We start from the raw sequence: 14539 nt of genomic DNA, 5'->3' as shown, positions 1-14539 counted from the left end.
AAATAGAAAACGGTAAGATGGTTCCTCTGTTTCATCTGATTGTACATTGACATGGAAATATTAGCACTTGTGCTTTGGGAGACTGTGTGGAGATTATATAAGTGGTCATTACAGCTGAGCAAGCAATGGGATGGCCTCTATTAATGAGTTAATGTTGAGCTTTGCTAAAGTGCTTGCCAAAGACTTATTTCACCAAGCAGATTCTGTGCCACTGTGCTGGATGGCCCCTTTGGCCATTTACCCAACATACTTTCCCTTTCACTGCTTCTCCATCAAACTGTACAGCTGAACAATTGCAGGAGCTTTTAATTATAGACAATATTTCATCCTATCTTCATTGTGTCATCATCCAGCGCTGCATGGAAGAAAGAAAACACAATAGCAACACTACATGGGGGTTGTGACTTTGCTTTTCCTGCTCCAACTCGTATGCAAAAATTAATGTATTTATTATACCTTATTTATCCTTTGGTGCATGTAAGAAATTGTCCATTAAATTTAGTTTCTATACAATTGAGCACTATGCAGCAGATGATCATCATATGGCATGCTAAAAAAATTATAATCCAAACATTAGTTCTGCTTTCTTATATGGAAAGTTGTTCATTATTCTTAACAACTAAATTGACATGTGTTAACATTCTTCAGGCTTGTGTCAGGATTCGACTATTTTGGCAGGATCACTGATATTAGGACTCTTTACTAAGATGCCCTCGATAGCCGCATTTGACAATGTGCCTTGAATCTGGCGGCTTCACGGGTGGATTCACAAAGGTCAAGGGCGACAAACGAGCCGATTGCAACTCACTGCGCAGTGATGACAGATTCAGAAATACTTAGCCCGAGCTGCTTTTTCTTTTCCCCCTCTCACTCTGTGTACGTTCTGAATTCAGGCCCTCGGGTATATATATATATATATATATATATATATATATATATATATATATATATATATATATATATATATATATATATATATATATATATATATATATATATATATATATATATATATATATATATATATATATATATATATATATATATATATATATATATATATATATATATATATATATATATATATATATATATATATATATATATATATATATATATATATATATATATATATATATATATATATATATATATATATATATATGCGTGACTTCTGTAATGTGCAACACATAATGTACATTAAGGCCCAAGCGATTGGGCACCGGACATCTATGGACATGCTGCAATGACGAACCACAAACCTGTATCAAGTTGAGGCTCTACATACAATATACCATATGATTGTTTATTGAAGCATAAAAACATGGCCCGATTTTTCAAGGAAGCAGCTGATACTGTATTCAGTTCAGTTGATTTGAGTGTGTGGCAAGTCTAAAAAGAGAGGGCAAAACTGAGCATGGACAGAGTTTTACAAATGTGATATTTCAATATCTATATTAGGCCGACATCACTGTTGGATATCAGCGGTGCAATCGAGGCAGTCTCGTTGCTGTCTGAAGTGGACCTCCCCCCTCCCTCCTTCTTTCTCAGATGATTAAATACACTTGTCCTTGAAATGGGATTGGCCTGCTGTACTTTGCTCATGGCCCCCATTTTCTACACTCCAGTGATTTCTAAGAAGTGCTGCATGTTCTCTTCTCTGTGACGTCTTCTCCTCCCATCCTCTTGTCATTATTGTCTTGGAATGCCATTGTGTTTGGGTGTATCGTTTCTCCAAAGCCATTTCAAAATAAGCAGCATAAAATAATGGTGTCCATCAGTACAGAGGGGATCTGTTTGTTTGTGCATGTAATTGGCTCTTCACGTGAATTGTTTGTACAGCAATGTGTTTACATCACGGACAGTATTGTTATATTGCTCTACACAATACACAATTACTACATTTACATGCAGTCAGTATTTGGGTTAAGGTCAAAATTCCAGTTTCTAAAACCTTTGGGATAACCCGTTAACATGCATAAGAGGACATTTACTCCCATAAAAACGTATACCGATCTAAACTGTGACGCACAGACCTCATTACACAAATGTCAATGTCATTTCCACTTTTATATTTCTACTAGGGGTGTTTTTAAAAAAAATCTATATTACAGCGCACAATTCTCGTATCGATTCAATATGCAGCCGAACCAACTTTAAAAGATCAATTTTTGATGGAAATATTCAACAAAATGTCTTAATTAGGGTTAGGGTTCACACTGTAAGCATGGAAGAATGTTATAATAATGGAACAATAAGCCTTAAAAATTTGATTTCAATTCTGTTCAAACATGAAACAGATTGCAACCTGTTTGTTAGCTACAGCGGCTCACAGTTATAAGCCTGAAGTACATTTTCATACAAATCTTACAGTGTACAACTTTACTGATTAGTATTTTTAAAAGGGTGGCACGGTGGTAAACTGGTTAGCACGTCCGCCTCCTAGTGCAGAGGACGTGATATCGAGTCCGGGTTACGGCCTTCCTGGGTGGAGTTTGCATGTTCTCCCCGTGCTTGCGTGGGTTTTCTCCGGGTACTCCGGTTTCCTCCCACATTCCAAAGACATGCAGGACAGGTTAATTGACCACTCCAAATTGTCCATAGGTGTGATTGTGAGTGTGAATGGTTGTTGGTCTCTGTGTGCCCTGCGATTGGCTGGCAACCAGTTCAGGGTTACAATAAATGTACACGAATGGTACATTACCCCCCGTTAGGCCACAACCCTCTCATCTTGCTAGTACCGTTTCCATCTCCTACTGCCTGGCGCACCATGACCCCAGTCGGCGCGCCTAGTGTGTGCACCAACACTTTGGTACACTCTGAATTTCCAAACAGCAAATTGGAGCAATGCACTGATTTTCCAAACGGTTGAAGTGAACCAGTCCACGCTCAGAGCATGTTTCTGAATGTGCCCTATCATCATTTCACTCACCACAGTAATAAAGTAGTTTCCTCCTCGACCCAAAAGTGTTTTCGCTGTTTGTTTACTTACTTCTGCGTATATTTTTGGTAGGTTGCGTGCCAGATACATAGATTTATATATGCGCATATGCGCGTATATTTACACAGTTTTCAACGTAGAGACACAATATAACGTGAAAAAGCTGTGGAGAAATCAATGAGTGGCGACTTTGTAATTTACTCTTGGTTAAACAAATAGTCATCAATACATGAGCGGCATCTTCTTTCACAAAATGAATTTGATCACACTGATCTAGCAAAATCACAGCGGTTCAAACGGTAATAATAATAAGATTCTTAAGTCAGTACTGTAGATCCAGGAATGACACTGCACGTAATGTTTTGCCTGTGTGTTTCCCTTGCCTGGTAGTCATTGACGATGTGGTTGCTTATCTCACTGCTGAATAAACCCATCCAAATGTTGAGTACATTTACATATTTATGTTACGGACATGAAATCTCTGAGATATAAGTAAGATTAACAAAGTACAAGATCTAATATTGTCAGGCGGCTTGTCCCAGTCAAATATTGTGCGAATAAAGCTGTTGACCTGAGCCTTGTTGGATCCAGCTGACTCACCAGGTTTGTGTTTGGCCACCTGCTCAGGTCAGATTACCTAAAGTAGTGGTTGTTGTCTGTCCACACACACGCACACACATGATCATGTCACGCTAACTATAGCATGCATGCTTCCTCCTTCATCCATGTCTTGTCTGAATGGGCTCTCCCAAAGCCAGCTGCATTTCCAGATATGGAAAAGACGTGTGGTCCAGATCAGTCATGAATGGATGGGCAGCAGTTGTGCTTGTCAGGATTAGCATCATAATATAAAATGTAACAGAGCTTTAGCTTTGACCTTATCATGGCTGCAAGCATTACTGTCCTTCAATCAACTCAAAAAAAAAAACGGGTCTTGTACATTGACATACAGTATCATCACATTGTACTGTATTGTTACTTACACAGTATTCACGTTGGTGAAGTGTGCAATTTGTTTCGGGAGTAAACAACCAATGAGATTACAGCTTCCATTTACATAAAACATGGCATGTTTTGACTATGACCTGTCCCCAGATGTAGGCTGTTCCCAAATCGTGTCATTACTGGCCAGGTTACGTAACCCTCACCTCACCATGAAATGCTGTGCACATATCCGCGTTGGCTAAAGGCAGGATGACAAGCTGCCTCCTGCTCTCTGAGGAGAGCGCCGATGATGAGGGCTGAGCACAGAGTGCCGCGATGTGTCTTTGTGCTGCAGCAGGGGCGGGGACGCGCGCAGAGAGCCCTTTTGTAGACTCCTGCCTCTCAGGGCTCCTTTGGCCTGTGTATAATTGATGAGTAGAGTGAATAGTGAATAAGAGATGCGTTTGTGACTGTCAGCCAGTCTGATGGGGACAGACACGGCTCAAGTTTGGCTCTCCTCATCTGGCTGATGATGACAATGATGAGGACTGGGTCCGTGTTTCTTCCCCGTACTCTTCATTCGACACTGTCGTCAGTGCGCCACCTCTTCAAGATGGCAACGGGGGCTGCGTTGCAAATGAAGACACTAAAGGAGAGTCATGATGAAGCAGGGCCAGTACTTTAGTTCAAGTACCAATGCTTCAGCTTGGAATGAGGTGGAAAAATTCTAGTCATACACAATTTGCTGGGGGATACTCAGATTTGTTCTGATTGTTCTGAAAATTGATAAGCCTTTTTTTTCCCCGCCAAAATTTATGAACGTTACAACAAATATTCCAAAGTGCTAGTAAAGTGCAAATTAATGTATTCTAAATTTGAAACACCACAGAGAAGATTATGCTAACAGCCCTGCACATGGCCAATAAAATGAGGAACACTAAAAGGATGAAAAACAGTTTCACGATTCAGGACTACATAGTTCTTGGTCTTTGCACGCAGTTATTATCTTCAAACATGTATAATGTATTTAGAAACACATTCTATGAAGTCACTTAATTGTCATCTTAACTTTGATCTTGTTGCAAGAAAGCTAGAACAAGCCGAAGCAAAACCCACACTACTCTGATTTAAGCCCTTGATGCTTGCTTGGGCTTGTGTGTTTGTGATATGGTTAGTGACATTCATGTCGTCCCTTTGCCCTGCAAAGTTTCGTGTGATTTAAGAAGCATATCATTTCTGGAGTTGTTTTCAGGATTGTACAATCTTGGAGACGTGTGACTTAACTGTTCCTCTGTAGTGACTTTTGCCTAAATCACCTTACTTTCTGATTTATTATTTATTTTCAAGGATAAATGGCACACTTACAAAACCATCTGTCTTAAATGCATGAAAAAAAAAAGTCAATATATAAAGTATACAATAGATGTGTGTCATGTAGGAACCAACTGCTAGCTACATTGCAGCATGGTTACCTTGCAACATTATTGTACAGAAAGAAGAATAGTCTCCATTGAATTGTGGTAGGAGCTAGAATGTAGGCTATGTTTACATAATTTATGTGGATGAGCAAATGGAATGTTGGAAATATGACATCATATATTTTGAAATGTTTGCAACACAGTTTCAGTATATCTGTGTAGATTCCATGCTTAAATGGATCTTCACTGGTTGGCCTACAGTCCCACCAAAGGGGAAGTAAGTAAGCTTCATTATTTGTGTTCAATTTTTAATAGAAATATGCACATGCAGTGTTCACTGACCAGTCACAGTATTATGTTTACTGTCTGTGTTACAGTGTGATTGAAGTGATTGCTGTTAACAGACAAACAGACAGAATTAGGCTTTGAAAAAAGAACCATAAAGAGCGAGGTCAAATGTTTCATTAGGAATATTAGGACAGCAAGGGTATTCATATTTTACCAGCTTCGTTTCAGACTCACTTTTTAATAAGCGTTCTTCAACTGAGAGACAATAATTTGCATATGTTGTTTCCTCAGAAATTGGACATGTTACAGATTTAATGGAAAATGGCGTGCTACAAATGACCCGTGAAGAAAGAATATTTCCTGCCCCTGACATGAATACTGATGTCACGCCAGTTGTAAATGTGTCACTGGGCTCCTCCCGGGTCAGGACAGAACTTGTATTGTAAGAAATGGGATTTACATTGAATAGGATAAGCGGTTAGGAAAATGGATGGATAGTTTTTAAATAATACATTGTCTACAGCAGTGGTCAGCAACCTTTACTGTCAAAAGAGCCATTTTATGCCAAATAACAAAATAATGTGTCTGGAGCCGCAAAACCTTTGAACATTATGATAAACAAAACAGTTTGGACGTATTGTGGTAATTTTCTGTCTCTCTTTTTTTTGGGACATTCTATGGCTTTTTTTTTTTTACATTATTTTCTGCCTTTTTTTGCCATAAATTTTCTGATATTTTTGGAATTTTTCTTTTGTTTTTGGACATTCTATGGTTATCTTTGTTCTGCCTTTTTATAAATACATCTGACTTTTTATGGCAATTTTATGTACATGATATGGTAATTTTCTGCTCTTTTTGGACATTTTATGGTCACTTGTTGGACATTTTTAGGTTTTTTATTTTTAATGTTTTCATCTACCTTTCATCTCTTTTTCTGACAACTAAGACATTTGGATTCTCACATATTTGAATATTTAAAATTATGCATTTTTAAAAATATTTTATTTAAATGTCTTTCTATTTTATTTTAATTTTTAATTTTTAAGTCCACAGGGAGCCAAAAGAGAGGGTCTAAAGAAGCACATGTGGCTCCAGAGCTGCAGGTTGCAGACCCCTGGTCTACAGTAACATAAATAGATTCAGTTAGCTGATCTTGTTCTGTGAACCTCACTATTGACCAATTGTCTGTATGATTATCGATTCACTGAACCTATTGAACTTTGACTTCCCTCACAAAAGCTACACAAGCCTTCACAGGTATATACTACCAATCCATTTTAAAAACAGGCTTCAAAGATGTTTCTACGGCCTAAACACAAAGTTCACTCATATGTGTCCATCTGCCTGTTTGGCAATGAAATGGAGACAAGTTATGGAAACTCATGGGCTGTGGATCGTGGTTAGTGCTCCCATTGAGAAAGAAACTCTGCCCTTTACACAACCACTGGGGCTCAGTGACTGACATTTCAGCTAATGCCATCACATGAGCCGTGCCATTTTTGCAAAGACATGGATGACTGCCACCACTGCGGCCACACAGGAAACTCCACGTCTGTTTGTGTTTTCCACAGAAAGTCTGCTGAAGTAGAGGAGTCGCGCATGACCATCTATGGAGGTGCACTGCCTCCTGAAATTAGTCTTCTAGTGTGCCCCTTCTGGCTGATGCCAGTGCATGCAGAGACTTTGCTTTTGTAGCTTCATAAGTGTTTAACTTTAGCGGGTACAGCAATAAGTCAACAACAGTTTTCTCACAGTGAACACATGTTGCTAGGCAGATTTTGTGAGTTATTTGAGCCAATGAAATAATCTAGCATAGTGATGCCAATCTCGCACACTCTTTTTGTAAATTAAGAATTTGACAATAGGGTGGCAAAGGATTACGTTTGTCGAGGTTTTCTGATGTTTCCCTTCTCCAACACAGCTGATATATGATCAGCTCATCAGAAAGCTCTGCATAAGCCTGATAATGATGCTGTTGATTGGAATCAGTTTGTGTTGGAAGATGGAATCTTCCAAAACCTGCAGGAGTGTGCCCACCCCTGTTCTAGATAAATCTCCTCAACTCACTTCAAAAATGTTTCCTTGGTACAAAAAAACCTCACCAGATGGCACCAAAACAGTACTATTACAATAATAAAATCTCTGAATAGGCAAATTTGTGAATGCCAAACCAGCTGTATTTACAGGTTCAACTTGCATTGGAAATTTTAAACATTTTGTGCGGTGTGTCAATTGTTTGCAGTTTTCCGCTATTCGCAGCAGGGTCCCAAGCCGCTGTGAATATCTAGAAATGACTCTACTTCATCTCAATGTACTCATAAATGTACTGAATGTGTAATTTAAGACCAGCACGGGTTAGCTTTTGCCTCCTCGTCTCATTTACCGCATCTCCACAATTGGTGACCCCGACGTGATCTGTCAGACTTGAGGCCAGCTGGTGTGCCAAAACGGGCAACCCAAGACGCGATGAATGCCCGGACCACCTCAGCTGAGGTAGTAGATGACTAGGAGAACCACTTCTGGCCACTTGGTGGTCCTCAAAGCCATTCGTGTCGATTTACTCCACACAAAGCTGACTGTCTTCCAAGCAAGCAACCAGCTTCTCCTTTCTACTCTTTTATGTCTTTCATCCCTTTGATCCAGGAAGCGTCATACACCCACCCATCCTTTAAATGTATGGATCCCTGGAGAATGTCTATCCCTAAATTGGAGCTCAGATGATGATCTTTCACAACACATTACTGTGCTGCACAACAGTGCTTGTGAATAACAAGGACCTGAGTGAGTCTACCATCGCTTATTTACTTAACATTTTAGTTTAATCAGCCTCAAGTGGGTGGATGTTTACAGTGATAGTTTGTGGCTGTGTATAATATTATATTAGCACAAAGCAGCGGTCTGACGTGTGTGTAAAAGGAACTGCAGCCGTCCTCGTCTTTGGGGGGGAAGGTGTGAGCTGGACAACCAGAAGAGCTTTCAGCTGAGTCCAGCGTTTTCCCCTGATGGCTCCCAGATGTTCTTAAAAGCAGACACACACACACACACTCTGCTCGCTTTCGTTTCCCCTTTCCTGGCGCTCCTTGCATCCGTCCTTCCAACTTTCCCTCTCCTCCCAATGTCCACTTCACCTTGTCTGGCCGTAGTCACCCGTCCGCTAATAAATAGCCATTTTTCACATACTCCTCCTTCTTTTACGCGTCTTCTTCGCGTCTCCTCCCAGCTCCTTTTTCTCGCTCTTAATCACTTGTCATCCACTCGGGGTGATTCCTTGTTTGATCAAACAGCCAACATAGTCTTGAGCAACAAATTAACTGCTCATGCAACATTCATGTCATTCTGTTGCGCTCCACTGCGTCTTCGCTACACAGCGTGCAGTCGTTTCACCCTTTTGTGCAGAAGTGCTAAAACACCCTTTTCAGGTGTAAAAATAGCCGACGCGGTCCTCATGCATGAATTAGTTTGTAAGAAAATGCAAAGAAAGAGATACAGAGATGAATATTTGATGGGAATAGGGATGTAACAACCCCACTTAACTTCTCTGAATGAAAACAGCCTTAATGGAGTGTCAGGATCCATTCAACATGCACTGCTGTACAGCGTCTTAAAGTCACACAACACTTTTTTTTGAGTCAAATGACATAATAATCAGTTTTCCATTCAGCTAGGTAATGCTTTTCCATTTTAAAGCTCATTAGTAATCTATATTTGTAAATCACTCACGTGCACCCAATTTACTTAACTTTTTTTTTTTTTGGCTTAATACATTACAGTGTCCCTTTTATTGCTCCTTTTGTGTATTTTGAATTTTAGTGTATTCTTAGGTTTAGAGCACCTTAACTCTTTGACTGCCATAAACGTTATAAAACGTTTAGCATAAACCTAGGGAAGGGCGCCGAGGACGTTAAAAGACGTCCCCTATGTTTTTTTTTTTTTTTTTCAAAAACGGGTGCAGGAAAGCCTTGGGCAGCTGTGCTGAAAGTATCAGGCAGATCTGATTAGTCAAAGACTCGTTTTGGCCCCTAGAGGGCAGCGATGACTCTCTTTGCACAAGGTTGGATGGGCCGCCCACCGTGGGCGTCAGTAGAAGACGTGAGGCGGAGCTAGAGTGTTGAGGAGACAATGGCTGATCCAAGCCACAATGGCTTGACCAAGCAACCGGTTACAAGCAGCTCAGCTTGAGCATTTTTTTCAAAGACGGAAAGCATCAATCAATACTAAAAAGCGCATTGATGTCAACGATGATGATGACTCCGAGCTCTACGCCAAAGTTGGAAGCTTTGGCCTGTTACTATCACGTAGTAAGCCTCACCGGCTTAGCGCGGCTAGCGCTGCTAAGGCCGGAAAACGCGCACAATAGCCGGCCGGGTACTTCTGCACAAGCGGACATTCGATCGGGCGATGGAGAGTTGGCATCGACCAATGCAGATTGATGATGATGATGATGACGACGACGACTCCGAGTTTGACGCCAAAGTTGGAAGCCTGGACGTGTTTACGATCACGTAGTAAGCCTCACCGGCCTAGCGCGGCTAGCGCGGCTAGCGCTGCTAAGGCCGGAAAACGCGGAGCTGCACAAGCGGACATTCGATCGGACAATGAAGAGTACCCCGAGTCCAATGCATATTCATCGGAGGAGCGGGTACAGTCTGATCACGGAGAAGACACTGTTTCTGGACTACGATGCCACCATGAATGGAGTGGATAAAATGGATCAGAACATCTACCACTCGGTATAGCAACTGAAGGACGCGAGGAAGCGAGACGTAACACCACCGTAACGTAACCGTAGCATGATCCTGATATTAGACTTGATGACACACTGCAGTATATACTTGCTATTCCCCGGAAAAAAACGGCCTGCAAGAAAGTGGCGCACGCGAAGAGGCAATCTGTTGTGCAAATGCTGTTGCGTCTCTTTGCACGCAGGAGAGTGTTACAAAAAGAAAAACTGTCGTTGAAACATCCACATATTTGTAAATAGCACCACAGTTGCACACATTTGTAAATAGTTTGCCAAATTGTTGTCAAATTGTTACACTGTTGAATGTAAATAAACGTATTTTGCTATCAAAAAACACTTTTTCATTCTTGGTGGTAGTGTTTTATAGAAGTAAAGCACTATTTAGGTGTTTGTGGCATCATTCATGGACAAAAAGAAGTGTCAAATTCACTAGAATGCATGAAATAATATCGTTTCACTAAAAGCTTGATTTCTCCGTATTTTGGTCCAACACAGGCGAAATTGGGTCAAACTAACCATTTTCTATTGTTGATTACTAAAGAACGGAATAAGGTAGAAACAAACTCTTTTTTTCTGATGAAAGATGAAAGTCCAATCTTTCATTTGGTAGTACGTGTGTTTCCATAGTCCAAACAGAACATTTTCTGTGGACCTTGAAAATCAGTCAAAATGCTTAAATCGGCTGGCACTGACGGCATCCCTTTTCTGAAAACGTCTGGCAGTCAAAGAGTTAATGTGTATCATTTCAAATGTGGGTGCCAGATGGAAAATAGAACTCAGTAATTTCTTAATGGTAAAAGGTGACCAGGCTCTAGCGTGTGCGCTATAAAGTTAATGATGCGTCCTTCACCTCACAATTACTGACATCTTTGAGGGGAATAGCCGCCACCTTTTTAAATTGTTCAAATATCACTCTCAATTTGTCTGAAAACTGAGTGGAGGATTTGTTTACCAGACCTTTCAGGGTCACTTAATGATGTGGATAGGATACATGTCATCACTTGGTTTTCATCTTATACATACAATATAGATTTTCTGCTGGGTGACAAAAGACAACATTGGCTCATTAATTCAGCTTTTGTGAATGTGAACTTTAATGATATTCGAAAGTGCTGCACCGGCACATTTTGCAGGCAGCCCCTGCAAACTGGGCGACGTCAGTTTTTTTTTCTCTATGCAGGTTTCACATGCGTATTCACTGATGCTGAAGTTGACTGTAAACACGCTGAGCTGTTGTGATGACGCACGATGAGTGCAAGCTCGTTGACTCAAAAAGGAAACAAATGGCGCCAGCCTCCTTAGCGGCAAACTTCTTCGGACTAACTCTCTATTATGCCTACACATTACTTTTTCTCGTTTCATGTTTGGGCTGTGAGAAATATCCTCTGAAAACCTTACTGGAATATATCCCGTTGGGTATTTGCGACAACAAGGCACAGCCTCTGTCCACACGCTGACTATTTTTCACCATCATCTGCTTTCTCTTTGGAGCATACTCAACAGGTGACAATGAGGCACTGTAAGGCAGCCACGACATCAGACTATAAGAAGGAATCATATATTTTTGGGGTGTGGGCATAGCTAGCTTTAGCTAACTGCACAATAGAACCTCATAGTAACTGTTTTGCTTGCCAAGAGAAACACGTAAAAAAAAAGAAAAGTAAAACTAAGCCCATCTGAATTAAGTACGTTTGGTAGATTAAGACCACAAATCGCTTTCCTTTGGGTCTATGATATTGGTGGACCAGTCCAGAAATGGTACGTTTGCCCTAACATTGTTTCAAATGTTGTTTGCAATGTTTATACAAGCTAAAACAATCAAGCAACTTTTACGTCTGTCATGACTGACAGATTGTCTTTCCTGTATTCTGTACATTTGTTGGATTGGCGTCCTAAACTTACATTTGCATGTCCTGCCTCAAACTAAGCTCTTACTCCTTCTCCGTCCTTCGTAAGTCCTTAGATGGACATGGAAATTTCCCAATTCTCTCCGTCTGTCCTATGCCTTTCTGCACCAGTGCTTGTCCAAGTGATCCGGTTTTTTTTTTTGTCCAATACATTTTCTGTCTCCATCTATTTCCTTTTCCATTTCTTGGAGTACAGATAATTAGTTATCTATTGATTAACGATTCACAGGGTTTCTACGGGTCATTAAAAAAACATTAAAAACCCTTAAATAGATTTTGCTACAATTTAAGGCCGTGAATGGCATATGTTCAAAATTTAAATACAATTGATGGAAAAGCTGTGTTGTTCATGCTTTAGTTCACATACAACGTTGTGTAAAGGAGTCACTATAACACATTTAGCAATAATAAATTTGATTTAAAAATATTTATTTCTGGAAACTGGTGACTAGCTGCAATGTAGTATGAACAAAATGGCCTGGAGTCATCGAGTTGTGTCATGTTTCAAATATCAATTGCTCTGAATTTAAAAAGAAAAAAAACGTTCCTGTCATCAGTGTCCAACATGAAACACAAATGCCACCTAAAGGCAGGAAATTACCACAACACAAATCTGACTCAATTTAGTATCGTTTTATTATTTTATTTTTATTTTTTTTTTTTACTTCAACTCTCTATTAGTTACTTTAAAATTACTCTATCAATGAACTAAAACATGCGACCACATTTGTATTTGGTAACAATATTTGTCCACGTTTATGTTAATGAGTATGGAAAACTGAACAAAAATTAATGTATTATACATTCAGAACCAATATGTGTGATTAATCGTGAGTTAACTATGAAAATCATAAAATTAATTATGATTTAAAATTGTAATCGACAACCCTAATATATAAACGGTATATGCTTTTGTGTGGGTGTGTGTATGCCTGCCTGTCTGGCTGTGTGTAATACAACGTGGGCATTAGATTCGTTTAAAGTTGTATTAAAAACAGCATTAAAAAGCATTACATTTGATTTGCTAATACCTGCAGAAATGTTAATTGAGGTAACCCCCCCCCCCCCAACCATCCCCCCATAGTCTCCTCTCACTTTTCATGGGTTCTAAACCTGTACATGAAAATGGAACCTTGAAACACTTCAATGCTCTTACTATCTTCTAACAAAAACTTGACTCATTCTTACATTGGGTGTGTTTGGTATATTTTCAGTGTGCAACATTTATTCTTCTATCACGTGTCAGCCTTTAATATGCATCTCTTGTCGAAATGACTGCGGTTGCTGATAGGATTGCTGCTTCAACACTTAATAATAATTACGGCACTCGCTTGGATGCTGACACTGAAGGCTTTTATTCCCCTCTGGTTGATATTGACTTGACTAATTTGGCGATGTTGAGCTTTTGCGGTTCACTCGGTCATTAGCATCAGCAGAGCTCATTGCATCTATCGAGTACATCCTGGTCTTTTCTTTTTAGGTCAAGTTTGTACAGTGGTTTAATCCCGATCCCTCAATGACATCGCACATATTTGAGTTGCACAAACACTGAGATGTTTGCGGAAATGATATGTCACCGATGTAATGAGTAATTGCCAGTTTTTCTTTCACGGCACTCCTATTTCACATTTTTTTTCTCTTATTTGCCTTAGCCGCACTCTCACAGCCTGCCTTCTTCTCAGTAATGAAAAGCATGATTGTGGTTGTCTGCTGATTTGGAGCAACATCGAAGGGAAGAAATCCTTTGGGAATTGATGTCTTCTTCAAAAGAGATGCGCTTGAATGTAATTATCACACAACAATGCCTATAATTAGAGGAGGTGCACTTGAGCATGGTGAATCATATTTTCTTGCATTATTATACAGTGAACTGCGAACTTACCTCTTCCTGCACTCATCTGTTTATTTTTCTCCTTCACATACATTTATTTGCATACTCAATTGCCTTCACGTGATTATGTTTTCCATACTCTAAGGAAAGTTCACCTTGCACTGCTTCTCATTCTCCTCCATGGCTTCTCCTGCCTTTTATTTAAAAACCCTCCCACTTTAGAGTCACCCTGGCGCAGATCCCATTCGCCTCCACTAAATAATCCGTGGCAACATCCTGCAGGAGCTTCAAATCCCGTCCTGTCCCGTTTCCCTCCCCAAGCTCCTTCTCCCCCCCCCCCCCCCCTCGCTCACCAGCTCACAGCGTGCTAGAAGTGACGCACGGCCCTGCTGTCAGAAAGAGATAGCGAAGCTGACTCGGGCTGTGACGTCGCCAGGTTATTTCCAAGCCGTCCCCTATGCAGAGTGCAGACCTGCCTCGCCTGCGCCC

The 14539-nt window shown here is 40.2% G+C and overlaps 1 protein-coding gene across 1 annotated transcript in view; it reads left to right on the top strand.

Moving 5' to 3' along the window:
* LOC147175681 (zinc finger protein aebp2-like) overlaps nucleotides 1-14539 on the top strand; it is a 56375-nt gene that overhangs the window by 23227 nt on the left and 18609 nt on the right. The window lies entirely within an intron of this gene.

This window comes from Leptonotus elevatus, chromosome 4 (assembly GCF_054856555.1).
Source record: "Leptonotus elevatus isolate MCC_2025b chromosome 4, RoL_Lele_1.0, whole genome shotgun sequence".
NCBI lineage: Eukaryota > Metazoa > Chordata > Actinopteri > Syngnathiformes > Syngnathidae > Leptonotus > Leptonotus elevatus.
The sequence above is the reverse complement of the archived record's forward strand: the minus strand, read 5'-3'. Positions and strand labels throughout refer to the sequence as shown.